The following is a 24,758-nucleotide window of genomic DNA, read 5'->3' as shown; positions in this document are numbered from 1 at the left end:
ATAAAAAGATAAGATAAGAATTAGAGAGAGTGTATCAGATATCTTCATGACAAGAGTGGGAATATAATTCATACCCTCGTGAGGTTTTATTCGTTGGGTATCAAAAGCACGATAAACACTATCATCCTACACAACTGACAAAACTAGAAGGTGGGAGACAGTCACTAGCCCACGGTTTTAGCAACATAAAAATATTTAAGTGAGATTCAGTCGCTCTATTTTCATGTGACAACTGCAATATGTTACTCAGGGAATGAGTTCTCTGTAAAGGTGAGTGGTACTCTTTCAACATTCTTAACTTTCTTCTGGAGGTTGTTTCTGAATCTATTGATCTGTCCATTCATTTGTTCCTATAAAAAGACAATGAATTTATTTCTAACATGTACCTCATGAGGTATCAAAACCTGCAAATTTGTCTCTCTGTAACTTTTGTATCCAAGACATGATATGCAGAAAGACAAAGATCTTTATTAGAGCAGTAAGAATCCCAGGAGGATTCCTTCTTTCTGGGTCAGTTCAGAAACCTCGATCTACACTGCTCTCCCCCACACCTGGCCTTGCGGAACAGATGAGATGCCTTTGGACTCCACCCCTTTGAGTCTTAGGATCAGATGCAGGACAGCAAACCCTTTGCTTTAAGGGGCCATCTTATTCTTCCATGTGAAACTGAAAGGAACCAAGCATGGTGGGATGAACTATGTGAGACTCCATCATGAGGAATTAAAACACCTCTGCTACTGTTTTGTTCATATGAAGATCTTTTAATGGATCCCTGAAGGATAGTATTTTGCATAATGAATTTAATTTACATTTCATTCTTATTCCATTTCCTATTCCTTCTTTTTCAGTGTCTACCCCCTTGTCCATCTTTCTGTGTCTCATCTCCTCTTTCTCCCACTCCTTTTATCTGCCTAATTTTACCAGGAAGGCAACCATACTTGTTCACAGGTGGGTTATGTGGTAGAAATGTGTTATTACTGCAGCAACCCAAGATTTCGATGGATGCAACTATTGTGATATGGTTACTACTGAGTTCTACTATAGAGGTGTTTTCTCTTGAAAAAGAGAAACGCAACTTCTAACTAAATTCTAGGTCAAGGTTGGCTGGAGATAATGGATGGAAAGAAACCACCCCAAAGGTCTTTTAAGGCAAGGAAAATAATTGAAAAGCATTCAAAAGGAAATATTAAATATTTTGATCACCTCCCCCCAGCGGGGGAGGGGCAGCCTTGACAGGCCACAGAAGAAGAGGATGCAGCCAGTCCTGGTGAGACCTGATAGGCTAGGGTCAGATGGAAGGGGAGGAGGACCTCCCCTATCAGTGGACTAGGGGAGGGGCATAGGGGGAGAAAAGGGAGGGAAGGTGGGATGGGGAGGGAATAGGGAGGGGACTACAGCTGGAATACAAAGTGAATAAATTGTAATAAATAATAAATCAATAAAAAGTCAATACTAATTTTGAAAACAAATACCTCATATCAACCATAAAAATTCAGAAAAAGAAAAAGGCTTTACACTATCAGTTTGCTTCCTTTTAATGTCGGTATAGGAGATGATGATTATGAAAAAAAGAACATCTTGATAGTTTCTTCTGAAAACCTTCTATGCACACTGTCTTTATTACAAGATTTTTTAGCATGCTAGACTCCTAAATTCCAGAGTGAGAATGAACAGAGTTACAATCAGACTCAATAAATTATACTAAGTATCCCCATAGAAATTTCTATTGACAAATCCAAAAAAATGGATAACAAATTCCTTATGTTACCAACAAGGCACAGTGCCTAGATGCCCATTCCACACATAATATTCACAAACACTTGTTTAGAACATAGCAGCTCTATTGTTGCTCCCAACAAGCTCAGTACAAAACCCCAAACATATTCCTATGACTTTGTCACAGTATTTCATATGCTCCTCTCTCACAATTTCTCTTCACAAAACTGTTAGCATTGAAACAGCAATAACAACATAGAAAAAACACAATAAGCGAAGGCTTAGCTCACTTGAGGGTACTTAATTTTGCAGGGTATACATTCACATAATAAAATCTCCATTCCCACATACTTATTGCTGCCTGTTACACATGTAAACATTCTTACTATCCCACCGAAAAATTCTTGAAACTAAATGCCTGTATCTCTTTTTAAGCTGGGAGTCTTGAAAATAAAAAAAAAAATATGGTATATTATATCCATTTATGAGCTTTACCTTTTTTTTCATGAAATCACAATGTTCTGATTATATCAAATACTGTTTTTTATACTTTTTGCTTTCTTGTATTGTAGGTGCCAGATATTTTAAATTTATGATGGATGACAGAATACAGGGTTTTGTGGGATGGATGCCTGTCTTCAGTTGGAGGAATATTGCCTCTGCACTTTTTCCCAACTTCTTTTTTAGTAATGGGTCTTCCCTCAGACAGGGTTTGAGTACTACTCAAACAGGCTAACGTAACCATGCTGTATAAATTCTCTGCTTTAGACTACTTGTAAGTAAACTGGGTGTTTTAACAGAACGCGTCACTAACTGAGCCATTAATGTGATAAAGCGTCTGCAGGGCTTAGGTCAAGTAGTTGGTGCTCTGTCAGTGCTCAGTTTCAGCTTTGCTCTTATTTTTGTTGCTATAGAACAGAAAACCAAACCCTGAATGGATTCTGTTACCAAGATCCTCTAATCCTAACCCTAATCTCAATGACTGTCTGTGAAGATACCCTTCACAGAACACAACTCTGTACACTACTAAAAGGCAAGCTGTCTAGCACATTCTGTTCTTTTTCCTAATTAGCTTTCTATTTCTGACATGTGTAGAGAAATGAAGTAACGATGAAGGGATTTACAACTCACATGTCTTCAAACACCAGTCAAATACATGTTATAATCTGAGTGAGTTTTAATCATCATCACCACCATCATCATCATTATCATGTTATGGGGAAAACACAGAAATGGGCATGGTAGCATGTTTGTGTATTTCAAATACTCAGGAGGCTGAGGCAGAGGCATGACAACTTCCTTGCTTGCCTTCATTAAAGCAGTGGTTCTCAGCCTGTGGATTGTGCCTCCTTTGTCTGTTACGTAGCAGATATCCCGCCTATCAGGTATTTACGATTCCTAACAGTAGCAAAAGTACATTTATGAAGTAGCAATGGAGTAATTTTATGGGTCACACCTTATCTACAATAGCTGAAAAATGAGAAAGAAGGACACAAGGGGAGGAGAAGAGGTGGCTGAGGATGAAAGATCTGAGGCTCCAGAGTATATCAGATAATCTCTGATTACAAAATGTTTCATATTTTGTTGATCTTGCAAGCCTGAATGTTTTTTGTTTGGAATCGTATCTAGTTTGTGGGTTAGCCTTGGCTTACTACTGGTCCTTCTGTGTCTACTTCTCTGCCTTTAAGACAGAATACTGCCTTCAGCTGTACACAGACATGCCACCAAGCACCCTCCCATTCCTCCTGCTCCCAGCAAAGTGTCTGCTCCGTGGAGTCTGTCTCTTTAAGGAGGACACTCTTACCGTCCAGCCAAACTCAGTATCCCAGGGTCATTTTTATTCTTTCTTCAGATGCAATTCTGTGTTCAATCAGTCAGCAACTAGTACTAGGTCACTGCCACGGTGCCTCTCCAGTTACACTCCCTGTCACCACTCACACCCTCTCACACTTTGGAACTCGAGCTTCGCCATTTTTCATGTGAACTATTGTTATACTTGCTCTAATAAACTGCATCTCCCATCAGTCTTCCTTATTGTTGCCAGAAACATCTTTCCCCGGTACACATCTCATCATGTTCCTACCAATGACCAAAAAGACCTATAAAGAAGAGCCTATAGAGTTCATTGCCTTACATGAAATTCCTTTTTGCATGTGTATGTGTGCAGTTATATCCTATTTGCAGGTGTGTGTGTGTGTGTGTGTGTGTGTGTGTGTGTGTATCACTGTCTGTTTTGAGACAGGCCTCACCTTAAGGGCCTCACCCATTCATACTATACTGAGTGGCCACCAGTCCCCAGTATGTCTAGTATGTCTTGCCTCAGCTTGGTAGCTCTTAGGTTACAGTCATGAGCCACTTTGCTGGCCTAAATTTAATGTTTTCTGAGGATGTGAAGTCAGGTCTTCATGACTGTGAAATAGGTATTTTACCCACCAAGTTGTCTCCCCAGCTCTTGAGAGCTTTAAAAAATGATCAACAGTTATAGAAACTCTTTTTCTTATGTTTTTAAAGCACTGCGTAAAGTTTTGAAATGAATTGAAAAAATATAAGTGTGTTGTCTTTGGACTTGAGCCTTACCTTTCTGATCTCATATTCTATAGTCTGGTGTAATTTAAAAAATATACTGAATCTCTCATTCTGTAATGTATACTGGTTCACATCTCTCTGTGTAGCACAGGATAACTGCAAATTTATGACAATCTTTAATAAGAGATAATATTAAAATAGGCCCAAATTAGGAGATCCTTCAGCAAAAGTGACAACACATGCTGGAGAGGATGTGGAGAAAGGGAAACCCTCTTCCATTGCTGTTGGAAATGTAAACTTGTACAACCACTTTGGAAATCAATCTGATGCTTTCTTGGACAATTAGGTATAGTGCTACACCAAGAACTAGCTATACCAACTCCTAGGCATATATCCAAAATATGCTCAAGTATACACAAGGACATTTGCTCAACCATGTTCATAGCAGCTTTATTCATAATAGCCAGAATCTGGAAACACCCCAGATGTACTTCAACTGAGAAGAGATTCAGAAATTATGGTACATTTACACAAATAAATACAACTCAGCAATTAAAAACAAAGAAAACATGAAATTTTCAGGCAAATGGTGGGAACTAGAAAAGATCATCCTGAGTGAGGTATCCCAGAAGCAGAAAGACACACAGGGTATATACTCATTCATAAGTGGATATTAGACATATAATATAGGATAAACGTACTAAAATCTGTATACCTAAAGAAGCTAAGCAAGGAGGATCCTGGGTAAGATGATCAATCTTCACTCAGAAAGGCAAATAGGATGGACATCAAAAGAGGGAGAAAACAGGGAATAGGACAGCAGCCTACCATAGAGGGCCTCTGAAAGGCTCTACGCAGCAGGGTATCAAAGCTGATGCTGAGACTCATAGCCAAATTTTAGGCAGAGTGCAGGGAATCTTATGAAAGAAGGGGGAGATACAAAGACCTGGAGAAGACAGCAGCTACACAAGGAGACCAAAAGAACAAAATAATCTGGGCAAAGAGGTCTTTTCTGAGACTGATACTCCAACCAATCACCATGCATGGAGATAACGTAGAACCCCTGCACAGATGTAGCCAATGGCAGCTCATTTTCCATCTGGGATCCTAGTAAGGGGAACAGGGACTGTCTTTGACATGAACTCAGTGGCTAGCTCTTTGATTACCTCCCCCTGACAGGGGAGCAGTCTTACCAGGTCAAAGAGGAAGACAATGCAGCCAGTCCTGATGAGGCCTGATATACCAAGTAATGAGGGAAGCATGAGACATAGAAAATTACTCTGTACATAATACAGCTTGTTCCTTAATAGTAAATTTATTTGCCAGGCACCATGGTGCATGCCTGTAATACCAGCACTCGGGGAGGCAGAGGCAAGTGGATCACTGTGACTTCAAGAACAACGTGGTCTATAAAGCGAGTCCAGGACAGCCAAGGCTACACAGAGAAACCCTGTCTCACAAAACTATATATATAGATACATATATTTAAGGAGGAGTCATTCTAAAAATCACAAAGAAGTTAGCAACAGTGGTTTGTTTTCATTGCTAAGTATGCATTGTACATAGCTGTATGTGCTGTACTCTCATACAATTAGAGGTACACTGCATTTCTTTACATGAACAACAGTACCAACAGGTCAGGAGCATGCTGTGTCATGCTGTAACAGCCATGGAATGACTCGACAGTAGGAATTTTTAGCTCCTATACTCCAATAACTTCACCATCATGTATGGAGCTCAACGTTGATCAAAATGTCGTAGGTGGCTCATGATTACAATTACAAATTCTCGGAGAACTGAAGAGAAGACAGACGGGTTTTTAAAACATCACTAGGTACTTTGGACAAGCAGGCAAATAAAAAATGTAGTTATTACACACATGTATATGCACACACATATATATATAATATTATACAAAATAAAGGCAACATTTACATTTTTCTGCTTTATCTAAAACTATCATAATGCACCATATCTTAAGGTACATGCTTCAAGAAACTTTGAAGTCTTAAAATTACTGGTGTTTTCTAATCAATATAAGATTAATTGGCAATAAATGCTAATTTAAGAAATTCCAAACTGGTTATGGTAGCAATGGCCCATAATCCCAGCATACAAGGGACTTAGGTATACAGATCAAGAGTTTGAGGCCACAGAGGGACTTGCGGAGACTGAAGCACCAACCAAGGACCATGCATGGATGAGACCTAGGCTCTCTACACAGATGTAGCTGATGGGCAGCGCCAGCTTCGTGTAGGTACCTTAGTAAGTGGAGTGGGGGTCTGCAGCTGACATGGACTCTGTTGCCTGATTTTTGATCACTTCCCCTGGTGGCCTGCCTCTCTGGGCCACAGAGGAAGAGGATGCACTCAATTCTGGTGTGACTTATGAGCTGATGTGGGACTGGTGAGGGGGCTCCTCTTTTTTGAGGAATAGGGTAGGGGGATAGGGAGGACGGTGGAGCAGGAGGAGAGGAGGGAGAGGCTATGATTGGGATGTAAAGTGAATGAATAATTTTTTTTTTTTTTAAAAAGAGTTTGAGGCTAGCCTGGGGTACATAGCTATATGAAGACAAAGACAGGAACAGGAAAAATACAATAATACAAAATAATACACGAGTTAAAAAAGGAAGTCATAATAAAATTCAAAAGGCATCTTCAAGTGAATAAATCTTTGACTAACATAGATCAGGCCAAAAAGAAAAAAAAATAGATCTGGCCATGTTGGTAGAGCAAACACTGTGCTTAAAGCTTACTCATATATTTTAGGAATGGAGAATATAAAATCAGTGAGTTAATAGTCCTCTTTAATAGATAAAACAAAACAAAAAGAACTGCAAATCTGAATTTAAAAAAAGATAAAAAATACTAAGTTTAAGAATGGGAATTAATGAGGCTGAAAATATAAAATCCAGATTTGTGGCATAATGTAAAACAGAAAACAATATAGCTTCTATAAAATAACAAGAGACAATAAGTGTAGCTGATCTGTAGTGATGACATCAGTTTTTTTAAATTCTACACAAAAATGATGATCTGTGAATGAAAGAATTAGCAACTTAAAGTTCATTGAATCAAAACTTCTTTCTTTTGAAAGACATGCAAAATAGTGACCGGTCAAGACAGTCTAGGATAAAATAACTCTAAATCACATTTCTGATAATGTTTATATCCCCAAATAAAGAACTGTTGCACATAATAAAAGCAAAAAATAAACAGAAAAGTATGTGAAGAGATACTGGGCGAAAGAGAGTAAACAGGCAGCAAATGAATACATGAACATTCATACAACATGTGTCATTCATTGCATGGCATGTTACTGAGTTAAGGAGTAAAACCATATACCAGTTCACACCGTCATAATGGCTCAAGTCCAAACCATGGATGCGCCAAATGTTAGAAGGTTTTCTCACTCTCTCATTGCTCACAGGAATGCGTAACAGTACGTCCACTATAAAGCCAGTTTAAAGGTTTCTAATAAAGTTAAACATTTTCTTATCCCATAAATCATCAATCATGTCGTCACACACTTACTCAGAAAGGTCAAAGGTGTGCGTCAACACGGTGGCCTGCCTGCTGTGCTTATAGCAGCTTTATTAATAATTAGTGAACTTAAACGCAGTCGGGGTGTCCCGCAATAAGTGAGAAGATGGACTCTGGCATATACATACAATGGGACTTTTTTTCAGAAGAAAAAACAGAAAATATATATCTATTATCCTTGTGCAGTGGCCATGCTTCTCTGTCTCATTCCAATTTTAGTATATGTCCCTTTCTGAGAAATAGTTGAGGGGAATAGGGAGAAGAGGAAGGAAGCGAGGGATCAGGAGAAGACGAGGAAGGCGGTTTCAATCAGGATGTGAAGTGAATAGATTATAAAAATAAAAAAATAGAAAAGAAATAACTATTATGCCATGAAAAGAGAGACACAGAAACCCCAAAGGCATTTTTTTTTTTTTTAAGGAAAATAAGTCGTGCTGAAAAGGCCACAGTGTATGATTTTAACATATGGCATTCTAGAAGAGATGGAACAATTGCTGTGTTGAAAAGATCACTAGCTTCTCAGGGTTGCATAGAATAGGGTGGGTAAATATGGAAAACAGGAGATGTTTCAGTTTCTGCTACATTTCATATTATAATGAATACATGACATTAAAAATTTGTCAAAATGCAAAGAACTGTAAAAAACTGCACAAATCCTAATACACCCTTCAGGCTTTAGTTAATAATAATGTATTAATATTGGTTCATCAGCTGTAACAAATATATCATACCAAAGCAAGAAGTTAACACTAAAATGAATTAGGAAGCCAAAAAGGCATATATCTAAAATGTTACTTTCAGCCTGTTTTAGTTTTTCCCCTGTACACCTAAAACGGTTCTGTTAAAAATATATATTATTTTAAATATATGTCCATGGTTTTTAAAAAATGTAGAAAAAAGTAAAAAGATACTTTCAAAAAAGAATTTCTATAATTTTGTCAATATTGACTTTATAAAAATGAAATAACCATCTGATAGACTAAGATCAGAAGGAAGGAGAGGAGGACCTCCCCTATCAGTGGACTTGGGGAGGGGCATGCGTGAAGAAGGGGGATGGAAGGTGGGATTAGAAGGGGAGGAGGGGGAATTTATGGGGGGATACAAAGTGAGTAACGTGTAATTAATAAAAGTTAAAAAAATGAAATAACTAGTATTAGAACTAAAAATAAAAAGCCACTAGTGATAGCACAGATATTAAAACACAAAGATGTTATGAAAATTAATGCCAGTGACTTTAAAATGAGATAAATTGGTCAAAGTCCTGAAAAATACTTTTTTAAAAGTAGTAGAAAATCCAAAAGGTCCCATGTGTATTAATAAAATTGAGTTAGAAAGTTTCTCATAAAATCTCTAGGCCCAGCTGATTGGAGCAGTGACTTCTTCAATTTAACAAACAATGCTAGCATGTATTCCTCTTTACAGTTACTTTAATATCCCAAATTAATAATAAGATTCACTACAGTAAGTTAATAAAGAGAAAGATTATAGGATTATCACAATGTACGCAGGAAAACTGATATAATTCAACACTTCTGGATAAAAACCCTTGGCAAATCAGGAATATGGACTTCTTTAATATGATAAAGCATCTATAGAAACTCATAGCAAACATTATAGTTAATGAAGGAATATACAGTGTTCCCCCACGAGGGCAAGACAGACAAAGATGGCTATTAAACTGACATGTACTTATTAAAGCATTGCAAGTGTAGATGCTAAAATGAGACAAGGATAATAATAGCAAAGGCAGCAAGAAGTTTGGAGTGTGGCTCCTGGTAGACTGTCAGTATCCACACACATATAAGCAGCATTAATTGGATTCAACAGTGTAGAATCCTGGAAAATTTTTGAATATGACCAAAATCCTAAAACAAATCCTAAAACAAAACAAAACAAAACAAAAAACCTTTAAATTAAAAAAAATTGAATGACTAGTGGAAAGTTGAAGCTTTGTATTTAAAGCAAAATTATCATTAACTGTAACTGAATTATGAATTAAACCCTTTTTATAAAAAAGTGAAAAGAGCCGGGTGGTGGTGCCTTTAATTTCAACACTGGAGGCAAAGGGATCTCTGCGAGTTCAAGGACAGCCTGGTCAACAGACTATTTCCAGGACAGCCAGGGCTACACAGAAAAACCCTGTCTCAAAAAAAAGAAAAGAAAAGAAAAAGAAAGATAAAAAGAAAAGAATGATTACATATGTGAAACACTTAAAAGAAGCGAGAGTCTGCAGGAGTAAACCTGAACTTTATATGCCTAGAAAAGGTCAACCTGAGAACTACGGATGATAGGTCCTGGGAGGGACAGCCTGGATGCAGGGGTGCATCCGCTTGTAAAAATTTACATGTATACAATTCCATCTAATACAGTTTTGTATAGTTTTATTCCATAAACCTTTGGCATTCCATATGGAACACAGAATTTTGATTTTACAACATGAAAGCATTCTGGAGACTGATTGCAGCACAATAGGGATAGATCTAACTCTACTGAGCTACGCACTTGAAAATCTACTTTTTATGCTTTTTTTTCATAATTAAGCTGAAATTATAAATGTTTATTTTTTAATAGACAAGTGCCATTAAGAAATAAGAACTCAAAATAGGTTGAACCTTAATAACATGAAGAAAAAATATCAAAATGTGAAATGAATAGAAAGTCCACTTTCTCCTCTCCCAGTTGAGCAAAATTGAAAGTCTCCCTAACATAATGGAAATCACAACTCCTCGATGATGAGGTTGTATCCATTATAAGACACAGCACTGATTTAATAATAGTGCCAGTGTGGGAAAAACCTGTTTGTTTCCTCACTTTTATCTATCTAAATATAAAGTATGAATCTTAGTTACTTTCTTATTAGTGATAAGACATGATGACCAAAGGCACTTATAAGAGAAAGCATTTATTTGGGGCTTATAGTTACAGAGGTTTAGAGACCATTATCATGACAGGAACAGAGCAACACGTAGGCAGGCATGGCCTGGAGTAGGAGCTGATAGATCACACCTTGAGAACAACTATGAGGCAAAAACAAATAACTGGGAAAAAGTGTGGGTTCTTAAAACCTCAGAGCCCACCACAAGGACCACATCTCTTCTAAAATGGCCTCACATCCTAATCCTTCCCAAACAAGTTCCAACAGTTTGGGACCAAGTATTTGACTCTGCGAGCCTATGGTGTGTGTGTGGGGTCATTGTCCTTTAAAGCATGATAGTACATGCACCTTTGAATTGAAAAGATTATGAGATGTCTCAGTCAAGCAACCTGGTCTGGTCTGCATTCCCTTGGTACGTAAAACGGATTGAAGATAGAACTAGCCATCACTTAAGTACTCACAGTAGAAGCCAAAGAATGTCATCTCTATGGTTGGGGCAATGTCTCCTTTTGGCACTGATTAACTTGTGTGTGGATTTTCTATTTTTTACTTTTCATATGTATATGTGAGTGTGGTGAGTATGTATGTGTGTAGGGCCCCCAGATCAATGTTAGGGATCTTCGTTGGTCACTTTTACACATTATACTTCTTGAGGCAGGGTACTGCAGTCAAACCCAGATTCACTGAAGTGGCTGCTAAGCAGCTTGCTCTAAGAATCCCATCCCCTCCTCTGAAGTCTGGAATTACAGCTGACTGCCACATCTACTCAGCATTATGTGGAGGAAGTGCAGGGCTGTTCCTCTTGCTTCTTTGCCAGGTAATTTAACTGCTGATCCATCAAACATTATTGAAAGTGGTGTTTAAGTGGGCTACATGTCATAGAATACGAATTATAAGAAGATCCTGAGTGTCCACACAAGTCAGGATTTTCCAGGATATTGTTTACATGTCCTTTTAAGGTAGAAGCAACAATCATTCATATGGGATGGACTAGATGAGGTAATTCTTGTATACATGAACATATATATGTTATCATAAGGAAAAACTGACGGATCCTTCAATATAGTTGACCATTGTATGACTGGTAGTTAGAAAGACCCTGTTTCTGGGTTTGACGAAACGAGGTATGTTTTGACCAAAGGCCTACCCTAATCTGCGAGGTGCTTTTATTCTTTAGGCAGATTTAAAAGTGCCTAGCTTGGAAAATGAATGTTGGCTGGGTTTTGGACCTAAATGCCATGTGACCCACAGGTCACTTGCGTGGGACACATCTTCCTAACTGCATTTATCTACACGGCCTGAGAGTGCTTTGTTTTAGTAAACGAATACAGTTGTCATCTTTGCCAGCATTTATGATACATATACGGGCATCAGATTTTCTCATAAAAAAATCTCCTGAGTAGGTAATGACTCACCTAAAGCAATGGTGAAAAAAAAAGCATAAAAAACAGAAGCTGGAGGACTGATTAACTCAGTCTTCCTCAGATGAGCAACATTATGTTTGCAGAGAAGTTTTAAAGTATTGTTAATGGAATTGTAATGGGATATTTGAGTAAATTTGCCTTCAATGAGCTACACATCTATTTGAGGAGAGCCTCTGGACTTCAGATAAAACTAGACCTTATGTTGTGCATGGCTCCTTCTGCGGCATGTACTTTCTCATGTCTAGGTTAGCTGCTCTAACTTTTAGATTTGCATGGATTTATTTATTTCTAAAAGGCTGCACACAGAATAACATTTCACATTTGCAACTGTGATCTAAAACACGAATCTTCAAAAATATGAGCAAAGGGAACAGCTCTAAATTTGCCTTCATATAAAAAAATAAACACACAGGCTTTTGTGTTTGAACTGTAATGATTCTGAATTATTTCTGATTAACAAAGAAAATGGCCAGCTACTTCAGTGTCTGTGATTACATCACAGTACAATGGAGAAAAGTCACTAATGGGTACCACTGAGGTCAGGACAGAGACTGTAGTGTTCTAATTTGTTTATTAATGAGCCCAGGACAGGACTGAGTTTTTAGAATACCAAGCTTTATTAAAAGAATAAAATTGAAATACTAGTGAAACCTTAAACAGCAGAATGACAATATCATCATAATGTATAGCTTTGGAAATAAATAACCTCCTTCCAAATGCCTGGGATATGTTTGGAGAGGAACTTAATCAGAGAAACTGCCAGTCTTTCATCAAAGGCAAGAGGAAAATGGAATATTCAAGATGCTGAAAAGAATTACTGCAAATATATGTGCACTTTTGGTCACTGCTTTTTGATGAAGAAAATATTGTGCATAATAACTCAAGAATGTATTTAACATAAATTATATTTGCATGAATTATGTTTATTCATATGGTCAGATACATAATGGCTTGCTTGATAAATGGCTGATTAGTCTTATAATCAGCCCAAGAGGGACTTACTGCAAAAAATTCTCTCTTGGGGGCATCTGACTTTCTAGATATTTTTCATGCGCTTTTACACACTGAAATGGTACCGATAAGGGTAAGCAAAATAGCATCAACCCAACTTCCTGTTTTCACTCTAGGCATTGCATTCTTACGGTGGGATGCCTGGATAAAATTAATAAGGGCCCACAACAGACTCCAAAGCTTCTAGAAGCAGAAGCAGAGCAAAGTAATCAATGGCAAACTACTTTGAGAAAAGAGAGCTACTTATACAAAGGCCATAGTTGTACAAAGGGAACCATGATCTGTCACTTTGATAATATGAAGAAAGTAAGCTACTTCTGATGAGTAGACTGAGTGCATGGATGGCAAGAGCACTGTGTGCATTTGACACCAGCAGAACATGCTCAGATGTGAAATGAACTCTTCATAGTAAAAGGAAATATTTCTCATTAGTTAAGCACATCTCATCTGATGAAATTAGCTGTAATTTCTATTCCATGTTTTGTCTCAGCATTATTCTCAGTTCTCATGACTTTCTTAAAGTTGGCTTCAACTGTCACATGAGAGGTTAAGCTACCCTGAATGCCCTTCGGTCTAAACATCCTGTGTGGTTATGGTTGCTTATCCATGGGACAGTTCTATATCATTCGCTTCACTATGTCAGATGGTTAGGCTTGTTGATCATTAGGCTATTTTTTGTTTTCCATGGAATAACTTTATGAGGATCAGCATTATTGATAGTTTACCTGTCATACTAACTAAACACAGCACTTATTGCTAATTTGATATTCAAATAGTGGTGGATAAAAGAGTTGAGTCTTTATAGAACAATCTACCTCCATCAATAACAACATAAGTACCTTTATTGTAGAGGAATTTTAATCCAGTAATATAGTTGCTCTGGCAAGGGATCACAATCAAAGACCTTCTAGGTCTATGTGATCCAGCTAGAATGCAAACACATTCTAGATTACACCACAATCTGGTTTGAATACAGACACACTCTTATTACAAAACTTTAATCCCAAACAATGAAGGTAAAGTTAGTTTGTATAAGGAAGCAGCCCTGTTTGAAAGTGACCTCCAATTGAGGGGCAGACCTCAATTAGAGTGATGAAAAAAGTGATGAACCAGAGAAAGATATAACAAAATGAGTCAGAAATAGGAAGCACCCAACTTTCACAAGAACAGGTCAGGAAAGATAGGCTACTTTAAGAGCAGCAAAAGGTCCTTTGCTTTAGAGAAGATTTTTAGTTTTTATAAGGTCCCATTTATTAATTGTTGATCTTAGAGCCTGTGCTGTTGGTGTTCTGTTCAGTAAGTTGTCTCCTGTGCCAGAGAGGTCAAGGCTCTTCCCCACTTTTTCTTCTAACAGATTTAGTGTGTCTGGTTTTATGTTGAGGTCTTTGATCCACTTGGACTTTAGTTTTGTGCAGGGTGATAAATATGGATCTATTTGCATTCTTTTCTACATGTAAACATCCAGTTAGACCAGCACCATCTGTCGAAGATACTGTCTTCTTTCATTGTATGCTTTTGGCTTCTTTGTAAAAAGTTTAAGTTTCCATAGGTGTGTGGGTTTACTTCTGGGTCTTTGATTCAATTCCATTGATCCACTCGTCTGTTTCTAAGCCAGAACCATACCATTTTTATTACTGTTGTTCTATAGTACAGCTTGAGATCTGGGATGCAGAACAAAATGAGAGCTTACAGACTGAGAAAAGATCTTCACCAACCCTACATCTGACAGAGGGATAATATACAGAATATATAAAGAACTCATGGAGTTAAACACCAACAAACCAATTAATCCAGTTAAAAAATGTGGTAAAGAGGTAGGATTCTCAACAGAGGAATATCAAAGGGCAGAGAAACACTTAAAGAAATGCCCAGCATCCTTAGTCATTCGGGAAATGCAAATCAAAATGACCCTGAGATTTCATCTCACACCTATCAGAATGGCCAAGTTCAAAAACTCAAGTGACAACACATGCTGGAGAGGTTGTGAAGAAAGGGGAACCCTCCTCCATTGCTGGTGGGAATGTAACCTTGTACAACCACTTTGGAAATCAATCTGGCGCTTTCTCAAAAAATTAGGAATAGTGCTATCTCAAGATCCAGCTATACCACTCCTAGGCAAAAGATGCCCCACCATTCAATAAAGACATTTGCTCAACTTTGTTCACAGAAGATTCATTTGTTATAGCCAGAATCTGGAAACAACCTAGATGACCGTCAATGGAGGAATGGATATAGAAAGTGTGGAATATTTACACAGTAGAATACTACTCAGCTATGAAAAACAAGGAAATCATGAAATTTGCAGGCAAATGGTGGGAACTAGAAAAGATCATCCTGAGTGAGGTATCTCAGAGGCAGAAAGACACATATGGTATATACTCACTTATAAGTGGATATTAACCATATAATATAGGATAAACACACTAAAATCTATAGTCCTAAAGAAGCTAAACAACAAATAGGAACCTAGGGAAGATGCTTAATTCTCATTCAGAAAGGGCAAACAGGATAGACAACAGAAGTAGGAGAAGACAAGGAACAGGACAGGAGACTTCCACAGAGGACCTCTGATAGACTCTACCCACAAGGGTACTGAAGGAGATACTGAGACTCTGAGCCAAACTTTGGGCAGAGTGTTGGAGTCCTTATAGAAGAAGAGGGAGACAGAAAGACCTGGATAGGACAGGAACTGCACAAGGAACTAACAGGGCCAAAAATCCTGGGCCCAGGGGGACCTGCAGAGACTGATACTCCAACCAAGGACCAAACTTGGAGAAGACCTAGACCCCCTGCTCAGATGAAGCCCATTGGCTGCTCAGTCTCCATGTGGGTTCCCTAGTAAGGGGTACAGAGACTGTCTCTGACATGAACTCAGTGGAAGGCTCTTTGATCACTTCCCCCTGGGGGGTGCTGCCTTGCTAGGCCACAGAGGAAGATGATAGAGCCAGCCTTGATGAGACCTAATAGACTAGAGTAAGATGGAAGGGGAGGAGGTCCTCCCCCATCAGGGGACTAGGGAAAGGGCATAGGGGTAGAAGAGGGAGGGTGAGTGAGACTGAGAGGAGAAGAGGGAGGTGGCTGCAGCATGGATACAAAATGAATGAATGCATGAATGAATTATTAAATTTTTAAAAATTAAGATTAAAAGAGAGAGAGAGAGAGAGAGCCATTCAAGAAGAGAAAGGAGTTTATTACTGAGAGTTGATTACTTGGACAGTTTTACAGAAACATATTGCAGAGAGAAAAGCTAAAGACAGGTGGAGACAGAATGAGCCAGAGAATGAGAGGTATCAGAAGGTTAAAACACATTGCCAGAGTTAGTTTGAGGCCAGGAAAAGCCATCAGTCAAAAGCCAAGAGAAGCAGGTGTGAATCAGACAGGTTAAAGAGGAGTTTAGGACAGAACGTCAGCGAGAGTTCAGAAAGACGCAGAAAGGCCTGGGAAAGGTTCTCATCTCATCCCTTCAACTGAGGAAATAAAAACATTTATACTCTACTGTGTATTGTGTGTGAATTTGTGTATATATTTCCACTGTTCTTGCCAGTATTAGGAAAACTTGTCAGAAAACAAATCATGCTCAGATAAAACCCAAAAGAATATAGTGTACATATGTAAACTAAATTATTCAAAACTAAATGCTTTCGAGTAGAATGTTAAAATACCGAAATTATTTCAGTGGAGCCTTGATCAGTGATCAAGTGTGAGAGTTTAATATTATTTGGTGCCTGGTGAAATAGTGAAAATGGCTTAGGGTTCTAAAAAGTAGATAAATTAGTATAGGTATGTGGTGGTTAATTAAAACATGGGAAGTTAGTACAGTAAATTCTGCAACCAAAGGATAATAATCAACATAGAGAAATTAAAACAACATCATTTTCATTTTCTTTTAGTTATTAAACAGGAATGGTCAATTTGATCAGACATTATATAATTTGTTTTATGAATTTTAATGGTATCATTTTCTTATTAAGATTATTTCCTCATAATTTAGATTATTATGTTATAAATAACATGCACTTTCTTTTGCAAAGATGAAACATCTCAAAGCTTTTAATTTTTTTTTAATGAGCTAGAAGACTTACTCTCTCTTTACTTTGACTTTCTCTTTTTTGTGCAGAGAGTTTACGACCCTGGGAAAATATCTTTATGTGATAAATATAAACAATAAACACAGTTCCGTATATTGCATTAATTATACCTACTGACATTGTAAAACTCAGGGAAACCTCAATTTAGAATGTTATTTTAGGAGTTGTGCCCAAATAAGAGGTGTCTATTCTTACAAATATTGCCTGGGCCTACATGCTTGCCATCTCCCAGAATCTAAAACCAAAGTTTCACTTTCCAGGGTTGATTGTGTTTGAGACACTACCATGACTAGAACTGTCTCTGTCTTGAAGCTTTCTCTTTCTGCAAAGCTTCTTTCCATTTAATTTACCACATTCATTTTCTGCTCACGCTTATTGTGTAACAGTGGAAAGGTTGCAAGGGAGATTGTGTCTCTCCTTGATCAGGAGTGCACTCACTCAGTCTTCCGTTTACCAAGTCTGACTAAAACAAAGCACTGGTCAGGCAGCTGTGAAAATGTGTGATGTCACTAACTGTGATTGACAGCTTAATTAAACTGGGTGGGGTAACTGTTGGGTGGGTAGCCCAGGGAAGGCAGAGGATTTTCCTAAAGTGAAACCCTTATTAACCTCACAACACACTCCTGATTTGATAGGTGAACCAGAATTCTTCATTTCCCTTAGAAACATCTTAACTACTTCATTACATAAAAGAATTATGTAAAAGTTACTTAACAAATACAATCAAGTTTATTAGTAGAGAATAAACATTAACATATATGGCTAAAACAAGCCACATTTTGAAAAGTAATAAAAAACTAACTGTATTGTTATTTGAATTTAATTTTTTTCCTTTTTTTTAATTTTTATTTTTATTGATTACAGTTTATTCACTTTCTATTCCCCCTGTAGCTTTCTCCCTCCTCCCCTTCTATTTCCACCTTTCCTCCCCCTTCTCCACCCATGCCCCTCCCCCAGTCCACTGATAGGGGAGGTCTCCTCTCCTCCCTTCTGATCCTAGCTTATCTGGTCTCATCAGGATTGGCTGCATTGTCTTTCTCTGTATCCTGGTAAGGTTGCTCTCCCCTCAGGGGGAGGTGATCAGAGAGCAGGCCAAATAGTTCATGTCAGAGACAGTCCCTGTTCCTATTACTATGGAACCCACTTGGACACTGAACTGCCATTGGCTACATCTGTGCAGGGGTTCTAGGTTATCTCCATGAATGGTCCTTGGTTGGAGTATCAGTCTCAGAAAAGACCTCTGCCCAGAATTTTTGGTTCTTTTGCTCTCCTTGTGGAGCTCCTGTCCCCTCCAGGTCTTACAATCTCCTCCTTCTTTCATAAGATTCCCTGCACTCTGCCCAAAGTTTGTCTATAAGTCTCAGCATCTGCTTTGATACTCTGCAGGGTAGAGCCTTTCAGAGACCCTCTGTGGCAGGCTCCTGTCCTGTTCCCTGTTTTCTCCCTCTTCTGATGTCTATCCTCTTTGCCTTTCTGAATAGGGATTGAGTATCTTAGCCAGAGTCCTCCTTCTTGATTAGTTTCTTTAGGTGTACAGATTTTAGTAGGTTTATCCTATATTATATGTCTATATGAGTGAGTATATACCCTATGTGTCTTTCTGCTTCTGGAATACCTCATTCAGGATGATCTTTTCCAGTTCCCACCATTTACTGCAAATTTCATGATTTCCTTGTTTTTTTATTTGCATTTTAAATGTGCGTATTTGCACACACACCTTTCTATTTTATAACTAGGTTCTTATAGCCTCACCTAAAAACAGTATGTCTATAATAAACCTGAAATTTCCTTCAAATGAAAGCCTTCTAAGTATTTCAAGAACAGACCTGCTGTTGTTTGTGATTCAATGAATTGCTTTATATAGTATCTATACTATTTTAGTAAACACACACACACACACACACACACACACACACATACACACACCTGTGTGTACATACTTGGCTTTTTTTTTCTGGGTATACTAAAACTATGGGGTGTCGTGGGACTTTTTTATTTTTCTAGTTTGCTAACGTGAGGTCCCAACTTCCTCAAAACTAGTTTTAAGAGGCAGAAATTTTGATATCGTTTAAGCTAAAGGTACACAACATATTTTCAAATGATTGCATTCAGTCTTCCTCCTTTCTCCTTTCCTTTCTGTCCTCCATTTGATAAAGGGCCTAGTCCAGGCCCACCTTGAACTCATAAGCCTCCTGCCTCAGCCTCCTGAATGTTTTAATTCCAGACATGTCCCATCAAACCCAGGAAGAAAAAGGCATTTCAACTACAGCTAAAACCAAAGAAAAGCATTTATTGTACCGCTTTACGAGCCAGACATTGAACTCACAGAATGAATTGGTATGGTGTTGCACCAACTGGATAAAACAGGTATTTGTAACCACAGGAGCAAAACTAAGACAATGAAAACAAAGGGGAGTCAGATGACCCTCAGCTAGTTTGTCATTCAGCCCACAGAGCTGAATTTATTGCCTCAATTTGTTGTAACAAAAAAATGAGAACTCATTATTTGAAAAAAAAAAAAAACACTTGAGGCAAATGGACATTCACTGAAATATCAAGATAGTGTCAAAAATGCCAAGTTTTAACATAATAGAGTGCTGTATTACTTTCATCTTTTTAGATATGTTGCTTGTAATTGTATTATTGTAATACCCATTGTTCTAAAACAATATATCCTTAAATGTAGAATTCTTGATAGTCTAAAGGGACAGGTTAAAAGTAGTTACAGACTATTACCATTACTTGAAAGTAAATGTAGAGAAGAAAGGCTAATCAAGAAGGAGGGCAATATTTACAGATTTGGATTAAAATAGATCAGTAAAGAAAATAGGATGTGATGGGTTCAATAGATTTGGGCACTGATGGTATCCCTCGAGAAACAAAGAGGGGATATGAATAAAGAGCAGTCATTTGTATCTGCTTAAGAGCAGTCTTCTTAAATAAAATGTCTTATATGTAGGGAAAATTTCATTTCTTATGGCATGTATTACATTTAACATATATTTAAGGAACATAAGAGGCAACCATAGTGATCTAGACAAGTTCGGTATTGACTCAAAATAATGAATTAAACATATCAGACTAAAAAGTGCAGCACATATGAATAATCTTTTTCTTTCACATAAAAGCAACATAGTTTGTCAGAAAAAAATCCACTAAAAGTATAATTAATATTTAACTTAACCACACCCTAATTTTAAAAAGGTATGAATTTCCAAAGATTGAAATCTTGGCAAGAATTATAAAGACATGCTAAATTAAGCCAGGGTATTAAGAAAAAAAAATTAAAAAATAAATATAAAAATATGTTTTGAATGTAGAGGAACTTTCATCACTTGGCCCATCAGAATCCAATGGCAGAGTAATTCTATGCCGGCCTACATATGGATTTAAGGAACTGCACAACAACACCTCAGTTATCTTTGTCTCTTCTCACCTGTCCCACAGACAGCCACTAGGCACGGCTTTCCAAACTCAGTTTTCAGTTACAACATTAAATAAAAGTACACTAAGCCACTTTCTCATACCAGTCACATTATAGCTGCTTGACAGCTACACAGGGTTTATGATTCTCCTCAAAGATGGGTGTTGAAATATGCTATCACTGCAGCAGCGCCTGTGGACAGGGATGTGGAAAAATGGACGAGAGAGGTAACGCTGGACCAGGTAATGTACACAACTGGGCAGAGTACCGCCATAGAACTACTGCGCTGCGCGAGGTAGAGATCTGTGCACAGAAACAGAAAGTGCCTTCCCTGAGATTGCATCCACGGTGTATGGTGAATGCACAAACGGGGCTGAGACACATCTGAGGGAGAACATAGTTTGAGGGAATACTCTGGGAAGCAGCTGTTACACGGCATCTGCTCAGAATAAGACTGAACATAGTTCACCAGGCAGCAGTTCGGCACGACTATGCTGGCATACATTCCCCCTATTTTCAAGACCATTAGAGTCATAGCACTGTCACTCACTTAATCCGATCTACGGGTGTTTGGATGTAAATGATCTCCAAACGTATTTGCTGTTACTTTTAGACAAATGTTTATGGACTACCTGGACTGATCAATACAAACCGCATTTATAAAACTCCTTACGCTAGGCATTTTGGGTGCATGTGCTATAGCAACGAAGGTGATGAGCACCTGATACCTGGCTTCCACAAAGCATTCTTTTCAGCTCCAGAACAATTTCATTTCCTTTATTTTAGTATGAAAAACATTGGGTACAAATGAGTACTTTAGTAGGTCATTAATACTGCCAGGAAGAAGATGATTACTTTGAGGACAAATGCATTTTTAGAAAACATTTTGTATTAATACTAAAAAGGTTGGGAAGAACAAGAGTGAAACTGGAAGGATTTTCTGTTATTTTGTCACATAGGTTTATAAGCCTACGAGTTCCTTAAATGCACACTGTATAATCATATTATGATTTGTGAAGACATAATAATAATAATAATAATACCTTAGTTATCACCCCAAATGAGCATGTTCTTCACGACCATGTCAGAAAGAAAAATGCAAACCTAGCCTCTATCGACTTGTCTCCACATATTTACTGTCCGTTTTTTCTCCTCTGTCAAAAGAAATAGCAGCCTTTTCCAGATTTATACAATGTCCACATTCTATGGCCAAACAGAGTTCTGCTGTAGAATACGGCATATTGTATTGCCAATGAATTTCAGGGCCCTCAAAGGCCTAAAATGTTTCTCTGCAAACATCTGGATGTAAGAAATTTCATTTACATTTAACCTACTCTAGGAAGAACCTTGCCAAGTGAATAGTGGGACCCTGTAGGCTACCTGCAGGCAGCTTGAGAGGAGTCTCCGTGGGTAAGATCCTGCGAGGACCTCTCTGGTCTTTGATCCATAGTTTTGAGATTCAGGTTCAAGAAGCTGCAGGCTAAGGGGTTTGCTGAAGCACACGTAAAAATGGCGAAACTCTTCTTTCTAATATTTGGCCAAGATCATGGCTTTAAATTTTTATGATAGACTGGACGGTAGGCAGAATTTTTTGAGTTACAGTTTTTCTACTAAGGAAGGAATAAAAAAAAAACACACGCATTTTTATTAATAGGAATCTAAACTTCCTTAACTAAGTGAATTAAACAAGCAAATTTTGTGTTCTAAATGGGATGTTTGTTTTGCTTTGCTTTCTAAGATGGTCTTACTCTATTGTCTATGTTAGTCATGAACTCAACCCCCCAAGGGCTGAGATTACAGTACATCCAGTTCTAAACGAGGTCTTGCCATCCTTTAAGACCCTGTATACTCTGCCCTTCAGTAAGAATAGGGCTTTGTAGCCTTCTTAAATAGTATGCCGTAACAGGGGTATGTAGGTATTGCATAAATATTTATTGTTTATGCTAACATTTTATTCATAATAGCTTATTATTTTCTGGTTTAGTATGATAAAATAATCATTAAAATCTACTGCCTTTATTTCTCCTTTTGCCTGTAAAACAATAACATTATACCCGTACAAGAGACAAAGAACCACGTTGGAGAAACTGGGTAATAAATGAGCATAGGAAAAGGTAGACGAACAAAGTAATATTTAAAAAAAAATGTAGCTTAAAACACCAGTGTAATTTCTCACTTCCCATGGATTACCAAGGGTAAGAGTGGGCCACAAGGCCCTCACTGGGTGGAATTAAACTTCACCATTGAGAATGAACAGGCTAGCACAACCCTATCCTCCTGTGCTTTCTCACAGAACTGGATTCTACCTCAGGGTCAAGTCTGAGAATTGCCTTATTCACCCAAGAAAACCACCCAGAGAAAGCACTCCATGGAGATGAAGGAATGCTAGAGGTAAGCAGAGCAAGCAGTAACTACAACTCCAGTTACAGGCTTCCTGAAAAGCCAGCCTCTACCATGGAGTGCCACTGTCCGGTAATGTCAGTGATGTCTTATGCTCAGTTACGATGTGATGACCTAGTACGGAGCCTTTCTATCAACACATTCGCACATAAGGAAAAAGTGACAATTGAAAGAAACCTACTCAATACAATTCTGCAGAGTTAATAAGTCCATATCTAAGTCCCGTTAACCAGCCTTGTCTTCCTTTATACATCAAACCAGCAACCAAAACACCGGATAGTTAAAAATCAACAGTGTTTAAAAACATGGGGCAGGAGAATGGGTTAACAACTTTTTGATTTAAATATTGAGAAGTTTTTACTGGCTTTATAAAAGAAAACAACCTTCCCCCTTTTGTTGATGCTGCTAAGCAGTTACCCTTTATTTTATTTTGAGATAATGCAAAATTTAAGTTTATTATTTTAGTAATAAAGATAACCACTTGAGTGATGGGGGAAAAAAAAGCAAGATTTGGTGATGAAAAAATGTCAAATTTTTAACTTTTCGTAACAGGCATATTACAACAGCTACATAATCCATAGATGAGGATGATAAGTGAAGAAACAGAAGCAAGACATTCCTTATAAGAAGCATGTAGGAATTAAATAAACAAATACAAATAGTTGGGGTTGGAGATTATTTGCTGCTTTATTTGGTTAATTTAAATTTAATGTCATTTTAAACTGCAGGTTCACATCTCTTTGGAGTTACTTTGTTGAAGCATGATAATTGATACAGTACTGCAACAAACTGAAAGGCTGTGAAAATGTTATGCGGTGCTACAGTTCAGACTGTACATATTCTCCAATGGCTCTTGTGTTACACCCTCACCTCTGACCCTTTGGGAGGTGGTAGGACAAAGGTCAGGCTTACCGGTAGGAAGTAAAATCACTGAGGAGGTACCTTGAACTGAATACTGGGACCTCAGACTGTTTCTCCCCATTCCTTCCCTCATATTTCAGTTTTTCTCCCTCTTTCTCAATTCTCCTTATCACCAGTGCCCCCTCTTTCTCTCTCTGTTTCTTTCTTGTATTCCCTCTTATCCCCTTTCTTTCTTCCCTCCTTTATGATTTTCATGAGGTGTCTCTGCCAAAATCTCCCATAATATACAGTCACGGGAGCCCAAAATATCAGCAAAGGCTAAATGACTGTGAAGTGAAATCTCTGAAAATACGAACCAAAATAAACTTTCCATCTTTATGAAGTCAGGTATTTTTTCTATTGATAGAAAACTGGTTAACAACTCCAACAAAAATAAAAATCTTTAGCATGTTCAAACTGTTATGTTAAATACATTTTGTATTAACTTCTCATCTTTCTTGATAACATCCAGGAGAGCAACAGAACCAAAATATCTGGGCCCAGAGGTCTTTTCTGAGACTGATACTCCAATGAAGGACCATGTATGGATATAACCTAGAACCCCTGCTCAGATGTAGCCCGTGGCAGCTCAGTATCCAAGTGAGTGCCCTAGTAAGGGGAACAGGGACTGTCTCTGACATGAACTCAATGGCTGGCTCTTGATCACTTCCCTTTGAGGGAAGAACAGCCTTGCCAGGCCACAGAGGAGGACAATGCAGCCAGTCCTGATGAGACCCGATTAAGCTAGGATCAGATGGAAGGGGAGGAAGACCTCCCCTATCAGTGGACTTGGAGAGAGGCTTGGGAGGAGATGAGGGAGGGAGGGAAGAAGGGAGGGTGGGATTAGGAGGA

The 24,758-nt window shown here is 38.1% G+C and overlaps 1 protein-coding gene and 1 pseudogene across 12 annotated transcripts in view; both read right to left on the bottom strand.

The window, feature by feature from the left end:
- The window catches only part of Foxp2 (forkhead box P2), a 558,155-nt gene that overhangs the window by 78,310 nt on the left and 455,087 nt on the right, over nucleotides 1-24,758 (bottom strand). The gene's annotated exons all lie outside the window — the stretch shown is intronic.
- Nucleotides 7,935-8,023, bottom strand: LOC132649802 (U6 spliceosomal RNA; annotated as a pseudogene).

This window comes from Meriones unguiculatus, chromosome 21, assembly GCF_030254825.1.
Source record: "Meriones unguiculatus strain TT.TT164.6M chromosome 21, Bangor_MerUng_6.1, whole genome shotgun sequence".
NCBI lineage: Eukaryota > Metazoa > Chordata > Mammalia > Rodentia > Muridae > Meriones > Meriones unguiculatus.
This window is presented reverse-complemented; position numbering and strand designations above follow the sequence as displayed.